This window comes from Podarcis bocagei (assembly GCF_964188305.1).
Source record: "Podarcis bocagei genome assembly, chromosome: 15".
Lineage (NCBI taxonomy): Eukaryota > Metazoa > Chordata > Lepidosauria > Squamata > Lacertidae > Podarcis > Podarcis bocagei.
The window spans coordinates 38,273,843-38,298,042 of NC_138141.1; the positions used below are offsets into that span (position 1 = coordinate 38,273,843).

The 24,200-nt window shown below is 48.0% G+C and overlaps 2 protein-coding genes across 3 annotated transcripts in view; both read right to left on the minus strand.

Moving 5' to 3' along the window:
- The window catches only part of KSR1 (kinase suppressor of ras 1), a 106,623-nt gene that overhangs the window by 73,653 nt on the left and 8,770 nt on the right, over positions 1–24,200 (minus strand).
- The window catches only part of EVI2A (ecotropic viral integration site 2A), a 242,082-nt gene that overhangs the window by 33,584 nt on the left and 184,298 nt on the right, over positions 1–24,200 (minus strand). Inside the window, exon 3 of one of the 2 annotated variants that reach the window (XR_014002589.1) lies at positions 22,005–22,025. The exons of the other annotated variant lie outside the window; for it this stretch is intronic. The gene's annotated coding sequence lies outside the window, so the exon portion shown is untranslated. Of the gene's footprint in view, positions 1–22,004; positions 22,026–24,200 lie in introns of those variants that run through there. 2 annotated transcript variants of the gene reach the window in all.

The following is a 24,200-nucleotide window of genomic DNA, read 5'->3' on the forward strand; positions in this document are numbered from 1 at the left end:
TGCAATCCTGGGAGGAAGGAGCTCCCGCCTAGTCCCACATTTCAAAGAGGCACAGATCCTCTTTCGCTTCTTACCTGCCACAGCCCATCACTCTCGACTCGCGGGCACAGGACAGAAACAGAGAAGCACTCCCTTCCCCTCCAGGAAGTGCAAGGCGAGAGAGACTTGCTGAGATTACCTGCTCAGGAGCGCCCAATTCTTAACTGCCTCCCTGCAGCAGCAGCTGATCAGTATCATGGCAGCAAAACTGCCCGGCCCAGCCCTCTCTTGTCACCACCTTCCTGCTCGCCCTCTGCTACCGGGTCAGGATGAAATCATGCACATCTAATTCGCAGCTCCTTTCACACGCGCTCACACCCCCCTCGGCCTTTGGCAGTGATGGGTATAAAGCAAAGCACTGTCCCACTGGGTTCAAGTCCAGGCATCCCAACCCACCCAAAAGTTTCCCTTTCCCCATGGAAAATGCAAGGGAGGCCGGCCTGCCTTTGTGTGGAAGCAGAATTAATGATCAACCAGGTATTCAGCAACCAGGAGGGCTGGGACCGTGATAAGGACAATTACGTCTCACCAGAAAGTCGAAACCGAGACAGATCTATTATTATTTGCTCAGTTCATTACCCGCTCCTTCAGGCGATTCGTTAAAAACATTCGAAAACAAATAAGAAGAGGGAGAGTGCTAAAAAGATAAGGGCTCAGTATCTGCAGCTCCAGGCTCAATCCCCAGCGTCTCTGTCTGAAACCCAGGAGAGATGCTGCCAGTCAGTGTAGGCACTATTGAGCTTGGTGGGCCAATGGTTTGACTCTGTATGAGGCTACTTCTTACGCCCCCTCTCTGGTGTCAAAGGCCAGGCTAAAGCAGTGCATGTGCTTTATTCACCCACACAAACAATTCCATCGGGCACAATATTCAACCTTACTGATTTGGCCCAGGGAAATATTTTGCAGCTAGAAAGGAGAGAGATACAGAGAACAGAGCAGCTGTTATAACCATGTCGACACAGAAGGGATAATGGAGCTTTTGGGTCTGTGCCCACGATGGCACTGGCCCATTGGCAGACTGAGTGCCCCAAAGGGGCACCATGGACTGTCTGGCCTGGGGTGATTTTTAAAACTATATAATGCATTTTCAGTAGTAAATACAGATAGACTAACTCCAAAGAACTCCCCGTGTTCCCCAATATTCCCATGTATGTATAACATTAACATAGAGAGAAGTGATCTAAGAAGTAATATATATATGTAGAGATCAATTGCCTTGGGTAATTTTTAAGGCGCCAGGCTTGTTGGCAGACCAACCCTACACTACAAGATGTCTGCAAACATGGCGTGAAGGCTAGCAACACCAACCCCACCACGTGGGAATCCCTTGCAGAGGACCGCAGTGCCTGGAGACAGACGGTCAGTGGTGCAGCAGTGACCAGAGGAGAAATGGCCGCTGGGAGGAGTGGAGAGAGAATAAATGCCATGGTACATCTGCAGCAGCACAACTGGATGCATTCATCTGCCCCACCTGCAACAAAACATGTCTCTCCCGTATCGGTATCTGTGACCACAGCAGGCACTGCAACTTTCCAACCATTTGCACTCTGAAGGCGCATTGTCGAGATGCCAACAACTTCAAGGTTCATCTCCTGAACTCTTCCCTGAATCCGCCATACACATACAGAAAGAACCACGACAAAATGCCCTAAATTATGAGAGGTCTCCATCAGCCACAAAAGAAGAGAGGAATATCTGGCCCAGAGTTTGCATGTGGCCCTCTGCACCTGGCCCTCACGCCTCATGGAGCCTGACTGCGTTTGCCTGGCTAGAACGTGGCTTTGAACTCCAACAGCGCCTCTTGCTTGCCTTGAATCGAGGGTAGAGAAAGGTGTGTGAGTTTGTGCAGAAACTAGACTACTGTACAAATGGAACGTTTTATTCCTTGCTCCTCACACTTCGCCTCTGGCCCTGCCCACCTCTGGACTTAGGCCCTTGGGTGGGGGCCCAAAAAGGAATGCTGGAAAATACTTCCTACCCCGATCTAAAACATGAATAATAATAATTTATTATTTATACCCCGCCCATCTGGCTGGGCTTCCCCAGCCACTCTGGGCGGCTTCCAACAAAATATTAAAATACAATAATGCATCAAACATTAAAAGCTTCCCTGAACAGGGCTGCCTTCAGATATCTTCTAAAAGTCAGATAGTTGTTTATTTCCTTGACATCTGGTGGGAGGGTGTTCCACAGGCTGGGTGCCACTACTGAGAAGGCCCTCTGCCTGATTCCCTGTAACTTGGCTTCTCACAGTGAGGGAACCGCCAGAAGGCCCTCGGCACTGGACCTCAGTATCCGGGCTGAACAATGGATGTGGAGATGCTCCTTCAGGTATACAGGGCCGAGGCCGTTTAGGGCTTTAAAGGTCAGCAACAACACTTTGAATTGCGCTCGGAAACGTACTGGAAGCCAATGTAGGTCTTTCAAGACCAGTGTTAGGTGCCTGGCCTCAGCACTGTCTCTGTCTCTTGGCCTACCTCACAGGGTGGCTGTGGGGAGGAACTATGAATGCTGCCTAGAGTCCCTTGGAAAAAAAGGTGAGATGCAAATACAGTCATAATAACATTAGTCCACATTCCAGCAACCTGTTGGACCCAGACAAGCCCTGAGGTGCCTAAGGATGGAGTGATCTCCTTGGGTCACTTTGAAAACAACTCCATCATCTTTAAGCCTGCTCCTTATCAAGGTAAGCACTCCCTCGGGCCAAGCAACTGTGAATAATTCATTGGCGAGCAGGCTGAAAGAAGAAGATCATCTAATTAAGAGAGAGAGGTTGGAAAAGAGCCATTAATGGATTTTTACGGGCAACCGCAAGCGGCAGATGGCAAGCTGTGGCTCTTCCAAACCGGGAGACCGCAGAAAACCAAGCATTATGTACCAATGGGTTGCAACATCTTCTAATTCGTGCCAGGGATTTATATAAAACAGAGGCTCTTCGTTCATCCGCTGAAGTGCAAGGAAGAGCCTTCAAGTAAATCCAAATGCCTGAGTGCAGCCCTGTTCTTTTTTTTAAAAAAACTGCCCGTTTTTCAAAACTCTGCTCAAAATGCAATTCAAGTGGGGCTTGCAAAATGGTTCGTGGAGCTGCTTCTTTTCGTTCTCTTCAATTCCCTCCCTTCCTCCACTCTATCAGATGCATACAATTCTTGGGACTGTGTCCCCAAATGGAAAAAAGTAAAGTATAGGAAGAACCGAGGAAGACTACATTCAGACATCACACTAATCCACTGTTTGCACAATCCCTGGTTTAGAACTCCAACCATAGTTTGCTCATCCAACTCCAGTTGGTCAGTTCAGAAAATTGCACCACCTGATGCTCACCACAAACTATTATCTGCTAAACACGCAAACCATGCCTTGTGGATTCAGGTTTGTTAGTCAGTCACAAACAATAGCTTCCCATTTTATATATTTTGCACCAAGTTATCATGAAGATTCCCTAATTGTTATTTGGGAGAGATGTCTAAACTGAGCCCAGATCAAGACAGTGGCCTTGACCCCCACATTCACACAAGCAGTAGATGGGGCAATGGGCTGGGGGGTTGCAGGACTGAATTCACCTTCCCCCACCCCAAAGACACATTGACAGTCGCTAACTGAACAAAATCTTTCCCCAAAAATACTAGTTATGTGTGTCTTTGAACCATGGCATGTTCACTGAAAGGATGCCCAAAAGAGACAGTAAGGGTAATTGGCCACATAAATATGGTCATAGACATACCGTATTTTTCACTCCATAAGATGCACTTTTTTCCTCCTATAAAGTAAGGGGAAAAGTCTGTGCGTCTTATGGAGCGAATGCGTGGTCCCTGGAACTGAACTGACTAGGGGCGAAAAGCAAATCGTGCTTTTTTTTTAAGAAAGAGGGAAGGGGGTGTTGAAACAAAGCCGCTGAGCAGCTGATCGGCAAACGATCGGGAGGGAGATAAGGGACTCTAGCGATAAAGGAGGCTGCCTCGGAGGGGGGAGGTAAAAGCACATGGATCCTCAGGATTGGGTCACTCAAAATTCACCATCAGATCACATAGTATGTCCATGGCTATAGCCTGCACCACAAAATCACACATCCACTGTTTCGTGGGGCCGCAATGGCGCAAAAACGTGGTAACAAAGCAGAGATCCACATGGATCCTCAGGATTTTTGCATTGGGCTACCCCAAACTCCTCATCAAATCACATGTCTGTGGCCACAGCATGAACAACAAAAATCATACACCCACTGTTTCGTTCAGAATATTTTTTTTCTTGTTTTCCTCCTCTAAAAACTAGGTGCGTCTTATGGAGCGAAAAATACGGTATTTTTGAGATTTACAGGTGTCGATGTACAGTTGAATTATATCTTGGAACTCTGAAACCTGACAGAGAGATAATATAACTGGCTAGCGAAGGCACTCATGGTGGCTAAATATTTAACACTTTGGTGTCGTTAAACATCAGTAGTGTTCAGTCAGTACAGCACGAGACACTTCATCTCAGGGCCATGGGTTCAAACTCCATGTTGGGCAAAAGATTTTTGCATTGCAGAGGGTTGGACTAGATGACCATAGGGGTCCCTTACGATTCTACAATTCTATGATTGTATGATTCTACCTCCCCTGCTCATCACACACTCTATCAGACACTGCACAGAAGACATGACTCCGCTATCAGCCTAAGAGAAGGTTACCTTCCGCAAGCACAAGATGGGAGGTTTTCAGATCTACAAACTCCATAAATAGATCTAATTTCATGAATGGGAACTGGATTAGTCTGGACCACCAGCTCGTTCCCCTCCTCCCCCATATACGGGCAAACCGAAAGCATTGTTTTGTTATTTTTGGCTGCATTTTATTTGGCAGTATTCCTTTCTCCTTTGTTAATTTTTCTTAAGAAAAAAAATAGCTATTAATAAAATAAGGATGAAGTAGTACAGTCCAGAAACAGTTCTCTCGCCACACCCATTTCTGTGAATTCAGACCAACTCTGCTTGCCAACCCACCTGAGTCTCACCTGCAGGGCAAACAGCTGTGCCTACAGAGGACCTCTTCTGAACTTACAAGGGCCAAGAAAGAGAGTACACTACTGCTGCTGGGACAGCACCCTTGCCACCTGGTCCTTTGAGATCAGGAGTGCTCGGGCATGCAGCTGCCACAATGCCTACACAGCTGTGAAATGGGCATAAGGAGCCTCTTGGTGGATCAGAACCAAAAGGGCCTTAGCTGAGTGGTAGAAAATCCGCTTTGCATGCAGAAGGTTGCAGGTTCAGTCCCTAACAGCATCTCCAGGCAGGGCTAGGAAAAGACTCCCTGCCTGGAACCCTGGAGAGCCCCTACCAGTCAGTGTAGACAATACTGAGCTAGATGGAGCAACGGTCTGGCTCCTAGGCAGCTTCCTAGGTTCTTATAAAGCATCCCATTTCCCAGCTATTGGCCATACATATGCTGCTGGGAAGCCCACAAGCACAGCATCAAAGCAAAAAAACCCGCCCACAATAATCTGGCGTTCTGGGGTAGATTGCCTCTGCATCTGGAGGCTCCACTCATAACTACTGATTACGGAAGAGGAGACCTGCTGGAATTGACAAGGTTCAGGATCCTGTTTTCCCACAGTAACCAGCCAGATCCCTCTGGAATGCCCAGAGAAAATAGGAGGAAATGCAACTCTCTCTCCTACTGTTTGTCCCCAGCTACAAACTGGGATGCAGGTGGCGCTGTGGGTTAAACCACAGAGCCTAGGACTTGCCGATCAGAAGGTTGGTGGTTCGAATCCCCGCGACAGGGTGAGCTCTCGTTTCTCGGTCCCTGCTCCTTCCCACCTAGCAGTTCGAAAGCACGTCAAAGTGCAAGTAGATAAATAGGTACCGCTCCAGCGGGAAGGTAAACGGCATTTCTGTGCACTGCTCTGGTTCGCCAGAAGCAGCTTAGTCATGCTGGCCACATGACCCGGAAGCTGTCTGCAGACAAACGGTGGCTCCCTTGGCCAGTAAAGCGAGATGAGCACCGCAACCCCAGAGTCGGCCACGACTGGACCTAATGGTCAGGGGGCTCTTTACCTTTACTGGTGTTTGGACAGCAGACTGCTCCTGAACTGGGAGGTTCCTTTGAGCCTTATGTAAATCTGCCCAGCCACCCATTTCAAGGCGGGCTACTCTGACTGCTTGACTCTGCTCTGAAAGGCGACAGGGGGGGAAACTGCACAAGCAGGCAAGGCGGATCCCAAGGTCGGTGGCCATGGGAAGCACAAAAGAGGCTGCTTTTCCCGGTCACAGGGAGAACTCTTCCCGCTCTGAAATTACACAAGCTCCTTCCAGCCTCTCTCCACTGCCCCGTCTCACCCTGAGCAAATGTAAATCAAGGCTTCCAGGAATCCGCGTTCTTCCCAGAGGCTCACCAGAATTATTTGGAACGCGCTGGCCTGAAAGAGAACAGCAGTAATGAAAAAAGATAAACTGCATTTAAATATGTCCTCTGGGGAGAATTTCCTTGCTTCCTGCCTGCTACTGCCCTGCCGCTACAGCATTCCCGTGGCGGAATATTATTATTATCACTTTGAGGGCCACGTTCCCCTCTATGCAACCTTTCTGGGGCCACATGCTCAGGGTGGGCGGGGCCAGGAGGAAAGGTGGGTGGGGCAACAATTGCTAGTTTGCTCACCCTCTCTAGATAAGCAAGAAGCACCATCAGGTATAGGATACAGGCAAAAATACACAAGGAGGATGTAAAGCAAGGCCAGTGGTATGGGGGTGTGGCCTAAGGAGGGGTGTGGCCTAGGGAGAGTCCCAAAGGCCAGAGACAACTGCCTGGTCCATCTGGTCTAAAGAGAAAGTGCTACAAGAAGGGAAAATGGGGTCTCTGAAGTTGCCCACCAAACAGTTTCATCATCTGTCGGAGCAATGTGGAAGTCGCCACCCTCGTGACAAAGATTCCTATGCACAACTGCAGTTGTAGTGCATACCACACAGCTTGCAAGGGAGAAATGTCTAACACACGCAAGGATGTTTGGATGAGGAGCCAATGGCCACATACACATCTGGTCCTGCAAAGCAGTGGCGTAGCGTGGGGGTGCAGGGGGGGCCGCCCGCCCCGGGCACAACATCTGGGGGGGGGGGCGCTTGCAGCTCTCTGCCCCTACCTGGCTCACTCACTCTCTCTCACTGCAGTGCTGGCTGTGCGAATCCTATCCGAGCCGCTGGGTCGCCGCCCACTGTGGAGGGGGTGGGTGCCAGGCGTGCGGTGCGGAGAGAGAGCGAGGGACTATCTGGGGGAGGGACAGTGCAGCGGCCGCCCAGCGCAGCGCTGAGCGCGGGAGAGAACCAGACCAGACCAGACCAGACCAGGCAGCAGCAAGAAGAAGCTGGCAGCGGCGGCAGGTTAGGGGTTAGGGGGCGCAAATTACTTGCCTTGCCCCGGGTTAGGGGGCGCAAATTACTTGCCTTGCCCCGGGTGCTGACAACCCACGCTACGCTGCTGCTGCAAAGCTCAGCTTTCTCCAGTTTAAGCCCGCTTCCCTCCAATATTCCCAGTTTGAAAAGCCACAAGCAGAATATTTCTGACACTGGTCTGTGTGCTATCCACCCCAGTCGAGCCTTGACCACCGATTCAGATATCACACGGATGTCAGCAATGCACACAAGTTCCATAAAACCTAACATGGGTTATAGACAACACCCTGGGTCAGGTTCCTAGCACAGGCCTGCGGCAGAATTTCTTGTGGTCAAAGGGAAGGGAGCCACCAACGACAACAACTGTGACAGGGCTTCCAAGATTTCAATCTGAGTAAAGTGCAAGAAAACCTGGTGCTGGCCATCATGATGATCTTATGTAGGCTTTCATTAAGGCCTCCTAGTTCATGGGTAGGTAGGTCAACCTGTGCCCGGGCTGCACCACTTTGGATTTTCACACAGATGGGGCACTGCCACTGCGGTTTGAGTGATTGAGAGCAATGCTACAACACTGGCAACGTGGATAGTTTCGTTCCAATCTGTGGATTACCCTTTAGCAACAAGAATACTTGTAGAGATTCTTTTCTCTTTCTTGAATGAATGAACATTTGGAGGGAACTTTGGTTTTGAGACATCCCATATTGCGCTTGAACGTGATTTGGGCATTGCATACCTTATGTCAAGGCTATATTTAAAGAAACGGACACTTAGTGGAATATAAATGTCTTATTTTTACATTTTGCCTTTGGGAAGTTCTACATAATTGCATACGGAGTTATGTGAGCCATGCCACTTCAGACTGCTGGCAGGGGCCCAAGGCAACTGAATGTGCCTCTTTACACCCACCCACAACTCTCCCCCCCCAAAAAAAGCAACACAAAAATCCATATACACAGAAAGTTAGGCGACAAAGACAAAATTTATAGTCTGGCTTTATCCCCAACTTGCTATAGTTCTATGCGCAGGGAAGTGTGTGTGTGTGTGTGTGTGTGTGTGTGTGTGTGTGTGTTTGTGTATCTATACACAAAAACTCCTTAGACCATCCATGTCACAGTCAAACTAAGCATTATCACGTATCTCCCACCTTTGTGCTTTTTCCCCCTTTGCAGCTGCCTGGTTCCTGCAACACCAACCCAGCAGCAGATTCTTCCCCTCTCTGTTTTCACGTTCAAGCTTTCTCCTGAAGACAGATTTCTTCCTCCGGTTTATCCTCATTGACCCGTCCTGCTTTGCTCATTTCCTCTCCCCCGCGTTATGTCTAGTCCTTATCTCTTGATTGTAAGCTTGTGGGCAGCAAATCTACATTATTTAGAAGTTTTAGGTGTTTCACAAACGGAACAATCCCATCACAAGAGTCCCACCTCGCTGGCCATCCACAGTGGTGCAGTCCAAACGCAAGTGGTACAGTCCAAACTCTGGCAGACCATCTCAGTAAGAAGTACCGTATTTTTCGCCCTATAGGGCGCACCTAGTTTTTTGGGGGGGAATAAAGAAAAAAAATTATTTCCCCCCCAGGTGCGGGGCTGGGGTGGGGGAAGCCCGAGCTTCCCCCGACCCCAGCCCCCAGAACAAGCAACTCTCCGCAAGCCGTGGGAGCCCGGCGGGAACTCCCGCCAGGCTCCTCATGGTTGCAGATATCTGCCCAGAGCCTGGGGCACACTGCAGAGCGCGCCCCAGGCTTCGGGATGCAGGCTGCTATCCGCAAGCCTAGGGAGCCCGGCGGGAACTCCCACCAGGCTCCCAAGGCTTGCGGATAGCTTCCTGAAGCCTGGAGAGCGAGAGGGGTCGGTGCGCACCGACCCCTCTCGCTCTCCAGGCTTCAGTGAAAGCTTGCATTCTCCCCATAGGATGCACACACATTTCCCCTTCATTTTTGGAGGGGGAAAAGTGCGTCCTATAGGGCGAAAAATACGGTACATCTTCAGGCTGCTTCCAGGTCACTCTCTGTGACTCCAAAAAGCAGCCAAGTGTCATGTCACCAGCCATTCAGCCTGCGACGTGACAAGTGAAAGCAGTCAAAAGCAGCACCAGGTGTCAGCCTGCTGAATGTTCAGGGTGTGTTGTGTCAGCAGAAATATGTGTCGAGGGCGACAACAGACACAGTGCGGTCAGAGTCCTAAGGCGGCAGGAGGTGGTGCTCATAAGGAAGGATGGTCAGTACAAGCCTGGTCCTTCTACTCTCCACTCATCCCCCCCTACCAACCTGAATAGGTTAGGGAGCTTATCAGCAGCCGCCTCCAGTCTACAGGTGATGCTTCACATCAAGGCATCAGGCAAGGCCTGCTTCATCCCAGACTTGCCACTTGACCATTACATCTATCTGGGCCATCACTGAGACCAGGCTGGGTGAGAGTGGAAGGGCAAACCTCTCCCAGATGTGCCCACCAAGTTTCCAGATGCAGCAGAAGTCCCGGCTGGAAGGGTGAGGACGTGGGGCAGCCCTGGCACAAAGACAGCCCATCTCCCTGACCCAACCTTGCAGATGTCCATCTCTGGGCATGTGTACCTGATGTTGGGCTCAAGCGACCCAACAGACGTTCTGTTAGCTTACTGACCATCCTGCTGTCTAATAGTCTTCTTAGCTGAATTGACAGAAGTGGTGTTGGGGAATCCACCAGCCCACCTAAAACTCTAGTGGGCACCAGCAAGATCCACACTGAAGAACCCTGTCTGGGGAGGCTCGCAACTTCACGAACACCATGTCAACCACAGGCCTATCTCAAATAATACTGAGCTCAGCACACGTGGCGGGTTTTGGATTCTGATGCCAGCTCTAGCCCCAAACATCTGGAGGGTGGCAGATTAGACAGACCCCGCTTGTCAAAGCAGCCCCTGGCTCCCATTTCCAAAATCATCCGCTCACTACTTGCAGAACAAACAAACAAAAACCTCACAAGTAAATAACATTATCCAGCAGGAATAAAACCGGGACAATCGTAGTTTTGTTTGTTCAGCCGGCCTCAGAGCATCGCCTGGAGAAAAGGATCTCCGCTTACGCTCAGAAGATCCATGAGAATCTGAGAAATAACTTGTTTTCCGCATTCGTTCCAGCAGCTCCAGTTACAGGTCACGGGAAAGTGAAATCTCCTTGTTTCTTGAGACGCCCGAGGAAAGTGAGCAAAAAACAAGCTGGAACGCCCAGGCACTGTCCCAGCTATTTAGATGCCAGCGAAAAACGGAATATCGCAAATAAGAAGCACCACCTCTGCTTTCTACGCAAAATGATATGCTTGCAGCAGAAACTCTTGTACAGCACTGCTGTTATTTACTGAATGGCCCAGTGGAAGAACACTGGGCTCAATCTGGTGGCTGGTAGGGCAGAAGGCAGGGAGCCCAACAGTAGGTGGCGCTAGAGGCAATGACAGGCTGAAGCAACTCACTCTAGATTTGTTCCCACTCCCCTCTTGCTTGTTGAGTTCCACAAAGGACGACACTGAGATAGAGGAGGAGCAGGAGTTTGACAGGCAGGGTCAGTTGCTGCAATCCACCACAAAGGCTGCTGCAATGAGAGCTACATTCACTGCCTCAAACCACTCAGAGGAAAGACCACATGCGAATGTAAGAGGGGGGAAATGCTTTTAAGAGGGTTCGATGCTGCTTGCCACCCCACAAAAAAACAAACGGTGTGTGCAGCGCAAAGTGAGGGAGTGCCGTCAGACAGAGGGTGTTGGGGGGCAGCGGAGCAGCAGTCCAGCCCCCTCCCCGCTATTTCCATGTCCCTCTAATCCCAACATGGAGAAATCAGGCCGCACAAGTAAATTCTTCATAGTGAGTAGAGACAGGGCCAGGGGGAACCACTGGATATATTTTAAAGTAAAGGTAAAGGGACCCCTGACCATTAAGTCCAGTCATGGCCGACTCTGGGGTTGCGGCGCTCATCTTGCTTTATTGGCCGAGGGAGCCGGAATACAGCTTCCGGGTCATGTGGCCAGCATGACTAAGCCGCTTCTGGCGAACCAGAGCAGCGCACGGAAACACCGTTTACCTTCCCGCCGGAGCGGTACCTATTTATCTACTTGCACTTTGACGTGCTTTCGAACTGCTAGGTTGGCAGGAGCAGGGACCGAGCAATGGGAGCTCACCCCGTCGCGGGGATTTGAACTGCCGACCTTCTGATCGGCAAGTCCTAGGCTCTGTGGTTTAACACAGCGCCACCCGCGCCCCTAAGAATATATTTTATGTTACAGCAAATATTGATCTCGGGTCTCACCTTTGGGTTCTGAAGAACCCTATATGCTGCCTGTTAGGAAGAGAAGGTGGCAGAACTGGGAGCGAGAGGTTTGCTCAAGCAGCTGCAGAGACCCAAACATCCATGTGCATCTTACTCAAAATGAAGACTCTGTAAGAATCTTATTAGAATGGGCGTATCACAGAGTGCTCATCTTTTTACTTATTCATGGTACAGTTTGGAATTTACGGTTCTAGGCGTTGTTTCTAAGTGTGTCTAGCATAGGACTGCCATAGATCTGGATTTTCCGGGACATTACCAGGATTTCGGAGGGAATTTCTGTAAGCCTGCGATTTGTCCTGGATCTTTGGCAAGTTAACTGAAATAGCTCAGAAATTTTTGGGGTTTCCTTAAAAAAAGTTCAACAATTTCTGGGTGTCCTGGTTTTTACTTTTTGGTGTCATCTCCTGATCACTGTCATTATTTTGAACCTCATTTTGTGCATAGCTCCTGATGAAGGAATGTCTCTCCAAAGCGCAATAAGCAGAATGAACAGTTGATTACTAGAAGCCTGGTCTCTTCGTGGTGTTCTTTTTTCCTTCCTCTGCCTACTGATCTGAAATAAAATATCAATTTCAAGGCATCTCCATACGTGTTGGGGGAGGGGTGTGTGCTATGCAACAGGGTACCTGCCCCAGGAAGCAGAATGTTTTGGGTCAACCCTAATTCTGGCCCCACTGACATTCTGCATTGAAAGCAGCATCCTTCCTCTGTGCACAGTCATGGCTTCCCTCTCCAGGAATCCTGGGAATTGTAGTCTGTTAAGGGTGCTGAGAGTTGCAAGGAGACTCCTATTCCTCTCACAGAACTACAATCCCCCCCAAAAACTTAGCAATCAATCCCTCTCCCCAGGGAACTCTGGGAACTGTTTCTCTGAGAGAGGAATGGGGTCTCCTAGAAACTCCTGGCACCCTTGGCAGAGTACAAGAGCCTTTGGGGGGGAGCCATGACTGCACAAAGTGATACGATACTGCTTTAAGTGCACAGTACGGATGGGACCTGTGTGCTCCTCTTTGGACCATTTGCTGAACTCATCCTATGAGGCAGCTATTAAGAGTTGCAGCCTTTGGGGGGGGAGGACCAGGATGGGGAAGACTGGCGGAGAGAAAGCTCTCCCCTCTCTTGCCCAAACAAGCAATGTAGGGTTTCATAACAAGAGGCATGCAAATCGGGTGGAGCTGCACCAGGAACCCACACGGAACACTCAAAACACGCCAACTTCCTTTTCTAAACTCAACTCACTTCAAAGCAGGTCAGAAAGTCATTTGATGTGCCTGCACAATGGGGCAACCAGCTTTCACAGGGAGAAGGCCAAGGGGACATCGCCTTGCATTGTGGAGGGAGGGAGGGAGTAGAAATTCAAATTGTTTGCATTTTCGTGATAAATGCCCTAATTCACGGCCAATTGGCCCACCAAGACAGAGCAATCCTTCGAATGTGCACTCCTCTGAATTCTCTGGTGAAATTTTCCAGCCAAACAATATGCACAAAATTACAGTGGTACCTCAGGTTACATACGCTTCAGGTTACAGACTCTGCTAACCCAGAAATAGTACCTCGGGTACTTTGCTTCAGGATGAGAACAGAAATCGTGCTCTGGCGGCATGGCGGCAGCGGGAGGCCCCATTAGCTAAAGTGGTGCTTCAGGTTAAGAACAGTTTCAGGTTAAGAACAGACCTCCAGAACGAATTAAGTTCTTAACCCGAGGTACCACTGTAATGCCGTTTGCTTTAGGGATGGGGGGGAAATGTGGATAAAAGTGTAAATATTAGTGAAAAGAACATACAAAAATGCACATTATTCGGGGAAGCCACTTGCAAATACTTTCATTTTGTGACAGCGTGGTCTCAAAATTCAAACTGTGCCACCCTGGTCCAAAAAGGTTCACACCCCGCCCCCCTCCCACTCTAACCCCTTGGTTGCCACAGCCCACCAGGAGTTGGAAAAGGGCCACCGGCTTCAAAATCAACTATTCAAAAAATAATCTTACAGATGTTTTAACATTCCACCCAAAACACAATCTTCAGTCCAAATGCTAGAGGATATTCAACAGGAACCTCCCAGCTCAGCAGCTTCCAACACCCTCCACCTCTGAGGTACAGAAGAGGGAGAAATTCTCTTCGTATTTAAAGGAAAGCCTACCTAATTCACCCTTGCAGAAAGTATGCGAACTGAGAATCAGCCAACCTTCGAAATTCACCCCTCTCTGACGTCTGCAACGCATTTCTCCAGCCAACCGACGTGTGCAAATATTCACATGGAAAGTGTGGATAAAAATTACGTACAGAGCTGTATATAAGGTAAACCTGCTTTGCATAAACGCATACACTGGGCAAAACTGCCTACAAAAATAATGTGCGTATCAAGGGGAATTTGCATTATTATTACTGCTACTGCTAATAATGAGAAGTGTACCATAGTGGTTAGAGCGTCGGGATCACGATTGCAAGAAGGCCCAGGGTTAAATCTGCACTCGGCCACGAAGTCACTGCCTCTCAATCAACAACAGGGTTGTCGTGGGGATTAAATGAGGAGGGGGAGAACCACTTACGCTACACCCTTCTTGCGCTCCTTGGAGAAACACTGAGACATAAAAGTAATCCATAAAACAAATATTGCTCATCCTTCGCTCCAAGGTTCCAGGGCAAACCACAACAACTTAGAAGCAGCTTAAAGCAAATCGCAATGCCAAGAGTGTGGAATTGCAAGCTGACGTGGAGCCACACTCAAGATCGGAAAGAATGAGAAGCTGAAAACGACAGATCTGCCCACCCCGTATCCTAAGGGTGCCTGCCCATCATGTGCCCCCAAACTATCTCAGCCAATGTTCCATCCCATGCGTGAAACTGCAGAGCAAGAGAGAGACAGAGAGAGACAGCCGGACAAAGTCCACTCGCAACTGGCATTGCAAAGACAGACACGTATTGATCCCAGGGCCCCGCTCATTCCGCCCCACCCTGGCCGGGCCGCCTCATTTGCTGATCTCTCCGGGGGGGGGGGGGCGTCAATCAAGAAGAGGGGGAGATGGCAGAGGCTATTTTTAGCCTGTCACAAGGCTTTTGCAGCCTATCTGCGATGACCTTCCCACACACACACCCCGCCGCCGTGCACCCAACTCCTGCTGCTGCGTATATCCCAAATCTTAATACAGACCACATATCCCAATCTTAATGAAGACCATCGCCTGGGAGAGACCAGGAACATGGGGGCAGTCGGGGGAGAGAGAAGGCAGGGAAGAAGAGTACCCACGCAAACAGCTCTGCCAACCTCTCCCGCTCTTCATTTAGAAAAAGTGTTTGGCAGAAAACAGGAAGTCGCTGCAATCGACTCCCCTCCATTAGGAGACGCCGAGAGTGTATTTAAGAACTGCGAGCGCTTAGCGGCCACACACCCAGCATGCACCATCTGCCGCTTCTTTGAAACGTGCATATATATATATGCGCACCACAACTGTTGCCTATCCAAGCTGAAAGACATTTGCTGGCCTAGGAAAAGTAGCTGGAGGTGGCAGGCCAGGGAGAGAGGCAAAGAGGTTGCACTCTGATGTGCAGCGGGCCTCCCAAAGACGAGACCCTGTTTTTAAAGTCTTGTGCAACATCAGAGACAACCCTCCAAGCGTCGCTTTTTTCCAGAGACATCCCTGATTTAGAGAATCCGTTCCAGTTTCTGATTTGATCCCTGAACGCCCGACATTTCCTTAAGATGTCCCTATTTTCATCGGAGAAATGTTGGGAGCGGGATACAGAGTTATCCGACCCCCGAGTCATCTGAAGGCATTCCTGTATAGGGGAGGGTTTTTAAAAAATATTTAATGTTTTATTATGTTTTTTATTATGTTTTTATGTTTATTATGTTTTTTTATATGTTGGAAGCTGCCCAGAGTGTCTGGGGCAACCCAGTAAGATGTGTGGGTATAAATAGTAAAATTATCGTTATGGAACAGGGCCTCCCTATTTTCATCGGAGAAATGTTGGAGGGTATGCAGAGGGTTAATAAATGGCGCAGGAAAATGCTCTATGGGGAATAGCTTCCGTTCCTTAGCTTCACATACACAGACTAGTCTCTCCGTGCAGCGTGGCTTATTTAAGTCCCCAGCCAAGCAATACATTTAAAGCAGTATCTTGGCACTTTACAGTAACGGCTCCCACCCCCCCGGGAATCCTGAGAGCTGTAGTTTGACAGGGGTGCTCAGATTAGAGAGGGGGGGCGCTAAGCTACAACTCCCCTCACTGAACTATAATTCGCAGAGTGGTTTAATAGTCAATCTCTCTTCCTCCCAGGGAATTCCAGGAATTGTAGCCCTGTGGGCAGAATAAGGGTCTCCTAGCAACTCTCAGCAGCCTTAACAATCTGCGCTTCCCAGGACCCTCTGGGGCAGCCTTTCTCAACCTGCAGATCCCCAGATGTTGTTGAACTACAACTCCCATCACCCCTAGCTAGCAAGGCCAGAGCTGAGGGATGATGGTAGTTGTAGCCCAACAACATCTGGGAACCCACAGGTTGAGAACCGCTGCGAGTCTGGGGGAAACCATGTTTCTTTAAAGGGGCTTTGATACTGCTTTAAAACTATATTGTGCAGACAGGGCTGTGGATTGATCAAGAAGGCTAGATGGGAAAGGATTTTGTTTTCCTTAGGTGTGCATTGTTTTCCTCTGTGCCTTGTTTTGCACACTATTTCTACAACTGTTCCTTGTTTGTACTGTCTATTTGTTTAAAAGTTAAATTAAATTATTGCTATTTTTTGTGATGGAGAGGAAGGGCCATGGCACAAGGTCCCAGTATCTTAGCTGTGACTTCTGCATTGCAACGGTTTGTACTAAATGACCTTTGTGGTACTTTCCAACTCTTCAGTTTTGTGATTCCGTTGTGGTTTAACATGAGTTAAGTCAGCCCTGCAATGTATTCCAGTGTGGTTATCCAGTCTCTTGGGGTGGGGAAGCGAGTCAAGTGTTTGTGCATTTAGGGTGGCTATCTACACTGTACCAAAAAAAACCCAAAAAAATTATTTCTCTCTTTGCAGGAAGAAAAACAAACACGCCTCTGGTCACATGAGACCCATAAATTTAGCCCAGAAGTGTGAGCATTTCCCCACAAATTAAAGGGGGGGGGAGTTTCCCTTCCTCTCTGTACCTCTCACTTGGGCCAAACCCTGGAATTGAGAAGTCATTTATTATGTTGTCCAATAGCACCTTAACGGCCTTCAAACCCTGTGGCGTTCATGTGCCAAATGGGAAGCCAGGGAAGCTAAACTCTCATTGTTCTCTAGAGGAAGTCCTCTCTCGACAAAGGAGACCTCAGGAGGACCACGTGACCTGAGGTTACAGCGGCTGGAGGAGGAACAAATAATATTCTGGTTTAGTCCGCGAAGGTTGCAGTGAGGCAGCTCTGGTCAGGTAATAAAGGGGGGGCAGGCCTAGATCTGAAACAGGACATTGTCCACCCTACTGTCTCCAAGATATGTTGCTGGAGCAGGGAGGGAGAGAGTTAAGCAGTTGTCAGGGACTGTCTGGACGAAGAGGATGGTACGATCCCCTTGCGCTACAGCACAACAAAACCTGGGGAAAGTTTGAAAGCGCGGGAAGATCGTTGTATGAAAAGTTGCAGGTTTGAAAAGCAGGAAGTTACAGGAAATGTGCTGATTTAGAAACCTCCGCAAGCACAAACAGTAGGGAAAGCGGGAGGGTCATTCATAACCACCCTAACACTACCTGAGCACGTCAACATGAATGCACAAATTAAAAAAGGCATTTTGGAGTGGGCCTTCTGACTTTTTAACCAGGCGGCCCAGAGTGATGGCTTTAAATATATATATATAGATTTTTCAAAATACCATCAAAGTGAAAAAGAAAAGGAAAAGGACAATACATTTCAATGAATTCATCAAATAGTTTCTTTTAGTCAACTTCCATCCTTCCGTGGTTTCCTCAGTTTATCTATTTCTGCTGCATATTCTGCTTTTTCTAATCATTCTTACCTAATTTTTCTCATTGCAATTTTTAACAGCTTACTCCAAACTGGCTAGTGTTTTTAACATTGTTACAATGATTTATTAATAATCTAACAAATAATTTCCAATCCTCTTTGATGGTTGTCTCTTCTTGTTCTCTAATTTTACTTGTTAAACTTCCTGATTCTACATACTCCATCCATTTCATCTGGCACTCTTCTGCCCAGCTTTGGAGGTGGCTAATGTAACTCCTTCCCAAGGGCACAAGGGAGCCAAGGTACACCTCTCTATGTACGTCAAGGGTGGTTCATCAGCTCCTGCTTTTAACACAGGACAGAGTTTTTCTCCACTCAAAAATCGCAGGAGAGAAGCAGCCTTTGTTGGTCTCTAGCAGACAAGAGTTTACTCAACGTTTGGAGCTGGTGAGACAAATTCATGGAGGATGAAGCTATCAATGGCTGCTGGCCAGATGGCTCTCCACTGTGAGAGACAGTACATCTCCGAATACCAGTTTCCAGGAACTGCAGGCTTGCAGGCTTTCCATGGGCATTGAGAGGACAGACAAATATTAAGAAAAGTGAGTAAGATGGATTATAATTGGAAATTGTTTTAGTTTAATAATGATATTGGAAAGCTGTTACTTTCAACTACAAGGAAACTCAGAAGGGAGGGACTAGAGGAAGTCAACCAAGATTTTTAAAAGGTTGGATTTGTAAAGAATTAAGTTTGTTGTTATTGTTTATCTGTTTATTGTTCCTTTTTTCTTTTTTCGTTCATTGATGTATTTTTCTGTTTTTTCTGTTTTTGTGTGTCATTCTGCTTTGTGGTTTTTGTTATAATTGTGGAAAATCTTATTTAAAAAATATTTTTTAAAGAGAACAGACGGGTCTTTGACCTGACCCAGTGGCCCGGTTCTTCTTATGACTCAATGTGCTTAAGATCCGCCCCAAATAGTTCTGCACGAGTGCCAGTCAACCTTCAGCATATGTAAATGCCCTGCTTACACCCTCACTTTTAATGCCTCCCTTCATGCCAAACAAGACACGATCTTCACAAACGTGCAATCACAACAACCACTATCAACCAGCAGCCCCTGCTACCGTGGCCATTGTCAAAGGATGATGGGAGTTGTAGTCCGACAACATCTGGAGAGAACCACATTGGCTACCCATCGTCTCTGGAGCAGCTTGCAAGGCCAAAACACGTTTCTTATTGGGTTCCAAGAGCATCCGGTCTTTTTGCATCCTAATCTGAGCTATGGGAAGGTAGCCTCTTTCAGAACATCTTTGTTGCAACCAAACTGCGTGTAAAAAGACACTCAAAGGAAGTTATAAAAGCAACTAGCGTAGGAGAGTTTGCATGCATTCACATGAATAACATTTGTCCCATAACATCAGGAGGGCCACAGGTTCCTCACTCATCCCTGAACTAAAAGCTTTGTTGCGTTTTCATTCTTGCATAACGAGAGAGAGAGAGAGAGAGAGAGAGAGAGGGGGGGGGGGAAATGTAACCCACATTTGGCTCGGCAGGAAAGTCAGGAATTTACACAAACACAGAGAGAGAGAGAAAGTTTCTAACATAATTGAGCCAACTCATACCCTAAAAAAAATATGCCAGTGCAACCTCAAATGGGCAGCGCCATTCCAAGGAACATGGTCACTGAAACCACATCCTTCCTTCCTCGCCGCCCCTCCACCCCGTTCCAAGCCCCTCCTCAGGCCAGCACATCCAGCAGCAGCTGTCTCATCTGCAAACTCTCCACCAAGTTCGAAGCCAGCAAATTCAGTTGCTGGTACAACTCGCAGCCCCGACCAGTGCCGAGTTTGTAGGTCCCTGGAGAGCACTCTGAAGCCACAAGGCTGTTTACGGCACTTACATACACCCAGTAAACTGGCAAAAAGTGAAAACGCAGAGCAGCTCCAACCCACGCAAGGGCCTCGGCTCAGCAGCAGAGAATCTGTTTTGCAGGCAGAATGTCCCAGGTTCAATCCCCAAAGGCACGTCCAGGTAGAAGAAGAAGAGTTTGGATTTGATATCCCGCTTTATCACTACCCGAAGGAATCTCAAAGCAGCTAACATTCTCCTTTCCCTTCCTCTCCCACAACAAACACTCTGTGAGGTGAGTGAGGCTGAGAGACTTCAGAGAAGTGTGACTGGCCTAAGATCACCCAGCAGCTGCATGTGAAGGAGCGGGGAATCAAACCCAATTCACCAGATTACGAGTCTACCGCTCTTAACCACTACACCACACTGGCTTTCTGGTAGGGGCTGGGAGAGGCCCTGCTGTCTGAAACCCTGGCAAACCACTGCCAATCAGTGCAGACAATACTGAACTAGATGGACCAATGTTCTGCCTTGGTATTAAGGTAGCTTCCTACACTCCTATGTTGCAGGGAAAGCAAAAAGGAGAAGGACTTCAACATGAAATAGCAAGGTTTTTGTCCCAAGTTTAGCAAGAACACCTTAAGGATGCCAGCCTCTCCCCACCAAAGTTGATGCCATCAGGACTGTGTGTTCACAGACAACCTCCGTGTTTTGTATTGGTTACAGAACAAACAACAAAAGCAACCCATGCCAGTTATAGCACCCAAGGATGAATGAGATTCAAAATGGCACCTACCTCCTGCCGATTCAGAATGCACATAGTTCAGCGTGAAATAATCCTGCCACTCTGGCCATCACAACCTTTGTGTTTCAAAGAGTTTACTCTCCTATGAAGTCTGGATCCAGCCCATTAAGTCTGGGAGATTCTCACCCCAGGGCTGTCTCTGGCATTCACCAGGCCTTGGCTCTGCATATCTGAGATGTTACCACCTCCCTCATCGGCACCAGAGAATTACCAAAGTCCCAGAAGCGAAGGTGGAACATGTCTCAAGGTTGACCAGTTTTTAATGGCAGAAGTTAAGCAGTTATAAGATAAATCCAGTACAGTGCAGAAGAGCTCAGTGGCAGAACACATGCTCTGCGTGTAGAAGGTCTCAGGTTCCATCTCCAGCACCCCCAAGTCGTGCCCCTGCCTGAAACTCTGCACCCCTAGTCAGTGCAGACAACATTGAGCTAGCAGAACCAACAGCCTGACTCAGTATACAACAGCCTTTGATATTCCTATGGCAAATTAATGGAAGAAGAGATGCCCACTTCCTTCTTTGGTTGACCACAAACTCCCACTCCATTTTTACCACATGCAAACGCCCAGTTGTCAAGAGTAGGCCCAATTTCATAGGGACATAGGGTGCTACCTTATATTGAATCAGACTATGGATTCATTCGGCTGAACATTGTCTGTCTGAGAGGTGGGAAACCCACGAATCTCCAGATATTGCTGGACTCCCAACTCCCCTCAACCCCAGCCAGCATGGCCAAGGACCTGTGATGGTGGGAGTTGCAGTTTGGGAGAAACCAGGCTCCACATCCCTGATCTAAGCTGACTGGGAACCACTCTCCAGAGATTGAAATAAGAGCTCCTTCCCAGCCTTACCTGGAGATTCTGGGGACTGAACTCCAGGCTACCCTAAATCTGCCAACAGAAGAATGGCCTGCAAAGCTATTTCATCCTGAGTCCAGCAGTTCTGGCCGAGTTCTGATCAAGTTATAGGGATTCTGCTTATGACTTCACATCCAGGAGAAGGAAATTGAGTCTTCCACAGCAGAGTCGCAAGAGCAAACATGAAGAACCAGATGTTGTGACTCCCATCAGCCCCCAACATGCTGACTAGGGACGATAGGAGGCCAAAAACATCCTGAGGGTCGCAGGTACAACTCTGGCCATGTTATGGAGACACTGATTATTGCCTACATCTCAAGGAATACTCAAAATATTTCCCACTTTCCTGGTTTGCCAAATAACAACTTTTTGAAGACGGGGCCGAGCCAAGACATTTTGTGGGTCAGGAAAGGGCAAAATGGCATACACACACACACACACACACACACACACACACACACACACCAATTGTAAACTATGAAGCTGGCCAGATTGTCAGCTGACTCTTACTTCAACACTGGAGACAAGACAACGTCCTCTACCACAACCTGAAGACACCTGGCTAGCTTGGGAGCTGCCCAAGTCAGGCTTCGTGCATATGGATGTGCATAGGATTTTTTTCCAGACGTCAGGAGGGGAGTGCAAAATTTTTAAAGACTGAAAGGGGGAAGCAGGCGAGTTTCTCAATGAAAAACCAAAAAAGAACAACTACAGTGGTACCTCGTGTTAAGTACTTAATTCATTCCGGAGGTCCGTACTTAACCTGAAACTGTTCTTAACCTGAAGCACCACTTTAGCTAATGGGGCCTCCTGCTGCCAACACGCCGCTGGAGTACGATTTCTGTTCTCATCCTGAAGCAAAGTTCTTAACCTGAAGCACTATTTTTGGGTTAGCGGAGTCTGTAACCTGAAGTGTCTGTAACCTGAGGTACAACTGTATCTGACTTTTAGAAGACGTCTGAAGGCAGTCCTGTTTAGGGAAGTTTTTAATGTTTGATGTTTTATCACTTTATTATTATTAGTAGTAGTAGTATTCTGTTGGGAGCCACCCAGAGTGGCTGGGGAAACCCAGCCAGATGGGCGGGGTATAAATAATAGATTCTTCTTCTTCTTCTTCTTCTTCTCCTCCTCCTCCTCCTCCTCATCATCATCATCATCATAGGTGCTTGACGAACAAAACATCAACCCGCTCCTCGCCTCCCAGCATCAGATGCCCAAGGCAACTGCCTCAGCCTACCTAATGGGCAGTCCGGCCCTGTTTGAAGGCCAAAGCCTGTTTTGTTGGCTGCACCATCCAGCTCCTCAAGGCTCACACACTGACATCATCATTGTTTTCAGCCACTGGAGAGCCAACGGCTGGAGTTTCCTGTTGCTTGCTGAAATAGCATCTCACTTTCCCCTGCTCTGCCTTCCTCATTCTGTGGAAGCAACGCAGATGCCAAGGTCACCCACTGCAAAGGAAGAAGAGGCCTTTGGGGTCAGAGTCAGACGTTTTCTCCATTCGTTCGTCGCAAAATCTCTCCCGATCTTCGCGTTTTCTGCATTTCTGGGGAAGCCCAAGGTTTCTCAGAAACATCTGCTTGACAACCACAGGAGGAGTGACAGTCAGGAAATTTGGTTTGCCCGTTCACAAGAGAATTGTGCATTTTCAGTTGGAAACTTCCTTGATCTTCCTATCATTTGTGGCGGAGGGGGAAAGTGGCTCACATAAAAACCACCCGTTGTTTTTGGTTGTTGGTCGTTTCATTTTATTATGTCTTTTAAAGCATTTCTAAGCCGCTTCCTGTTTAAAAAAATCCCTCTAAGCTGTATACAAAGATGCAACCAAATAAACAAAACACAATGGGTTATAACCACATTTAGCTCCTCCCACAATAAAGTGGTACCTCATACATACACTTCAGGTTACATACGCTTCAGGTTACAGACTCCGCTAACCCAGAAATAGTGCTTCAGGTTAAGAACTTTGCTTCAGGATGAGAACAGAAATCGTGCTCCGGTGGCGCGGCAGCAGCAGGAGGCCCCATTAGCTAAAGTGGTGCTTCAGATTAAGAACAATTTCAGGTTCAGTATGGACCTCCAGAACGAATTAAGTACTTAACCCGAAGTACCACTGTATACCCATTGAACCTAGTAGACGTTGCTGAGTTAGAGCCATTCATTTCATTGAGTGTACAGTACCTGGAATCACAGAATTATTATTTTTTAATCATTTATCAGTTCAGAAAACAAGCATTCAGAAATAACACGAGTCCAATCTCGTGGGTTAGGAAAAGCCTAGGAAAAATATTATATAGGATCTGGAGGCTATGTGGTTTTTGTTCCGATATGAGTTTGCTGGGGAGGGGGAAGTGGCAAATACAAATACGTATAAATTAAAAGTAAATAACTAGGGCAGAAGTCGGGGGGAAGGCATGTATAGCTGCATCAAGCTTTTCTTTGGGGTGTAACACTCCAGGCTACAGACTGGCAGGAGAGGGCCCTGGATGTTGGGATGTTCCTTTAAGACAGGCACCCCCAAACTAAGCCCTCCAAAAGTTTTGGGACTACAATTCCCATCATCCCTGACCAATGGTCCTGTTAGCTAGGGATGATGGGAGTTGTAGTCCCAAAACATCTGGAGGGCCGAGTTTTGGGGTGGCTGTTTTAAGAGGAAGAAATTTCTAGGGGAGACAAGCCAATGTGGTGGCCTAGTGTTGGACTAAGACCTGGGAGGCCGGGATTTAAATCAGCCATTAAGCTCACTGGAAACTGCCAAGCCAGCCAAAGATTCTTTCCACCATTTGATTCTGCCTCTTGCATAAACCGCCCACCATGCACATCCTCCAAGATGCAAACGAGGCATTTGAGGACGAGGCTTCGTTGTTAATAATAATAATAAAATTTTATATCCTGCCCTCCCCAGCCAAAGCCAGGCTCAGAGTGGCTAACAACAGTAAAATAATACAGCATTCTAAAATCAATTCATTATAAAATCAGTTCAAATCAAATTGATGGCAACCATTGGGCTAGAATTCTGTGAAGAATTACCAAAGGAGGGGGTCAGGCTGTGCCTTGGCCAAAGGCCTGGTGGAACGGTTCT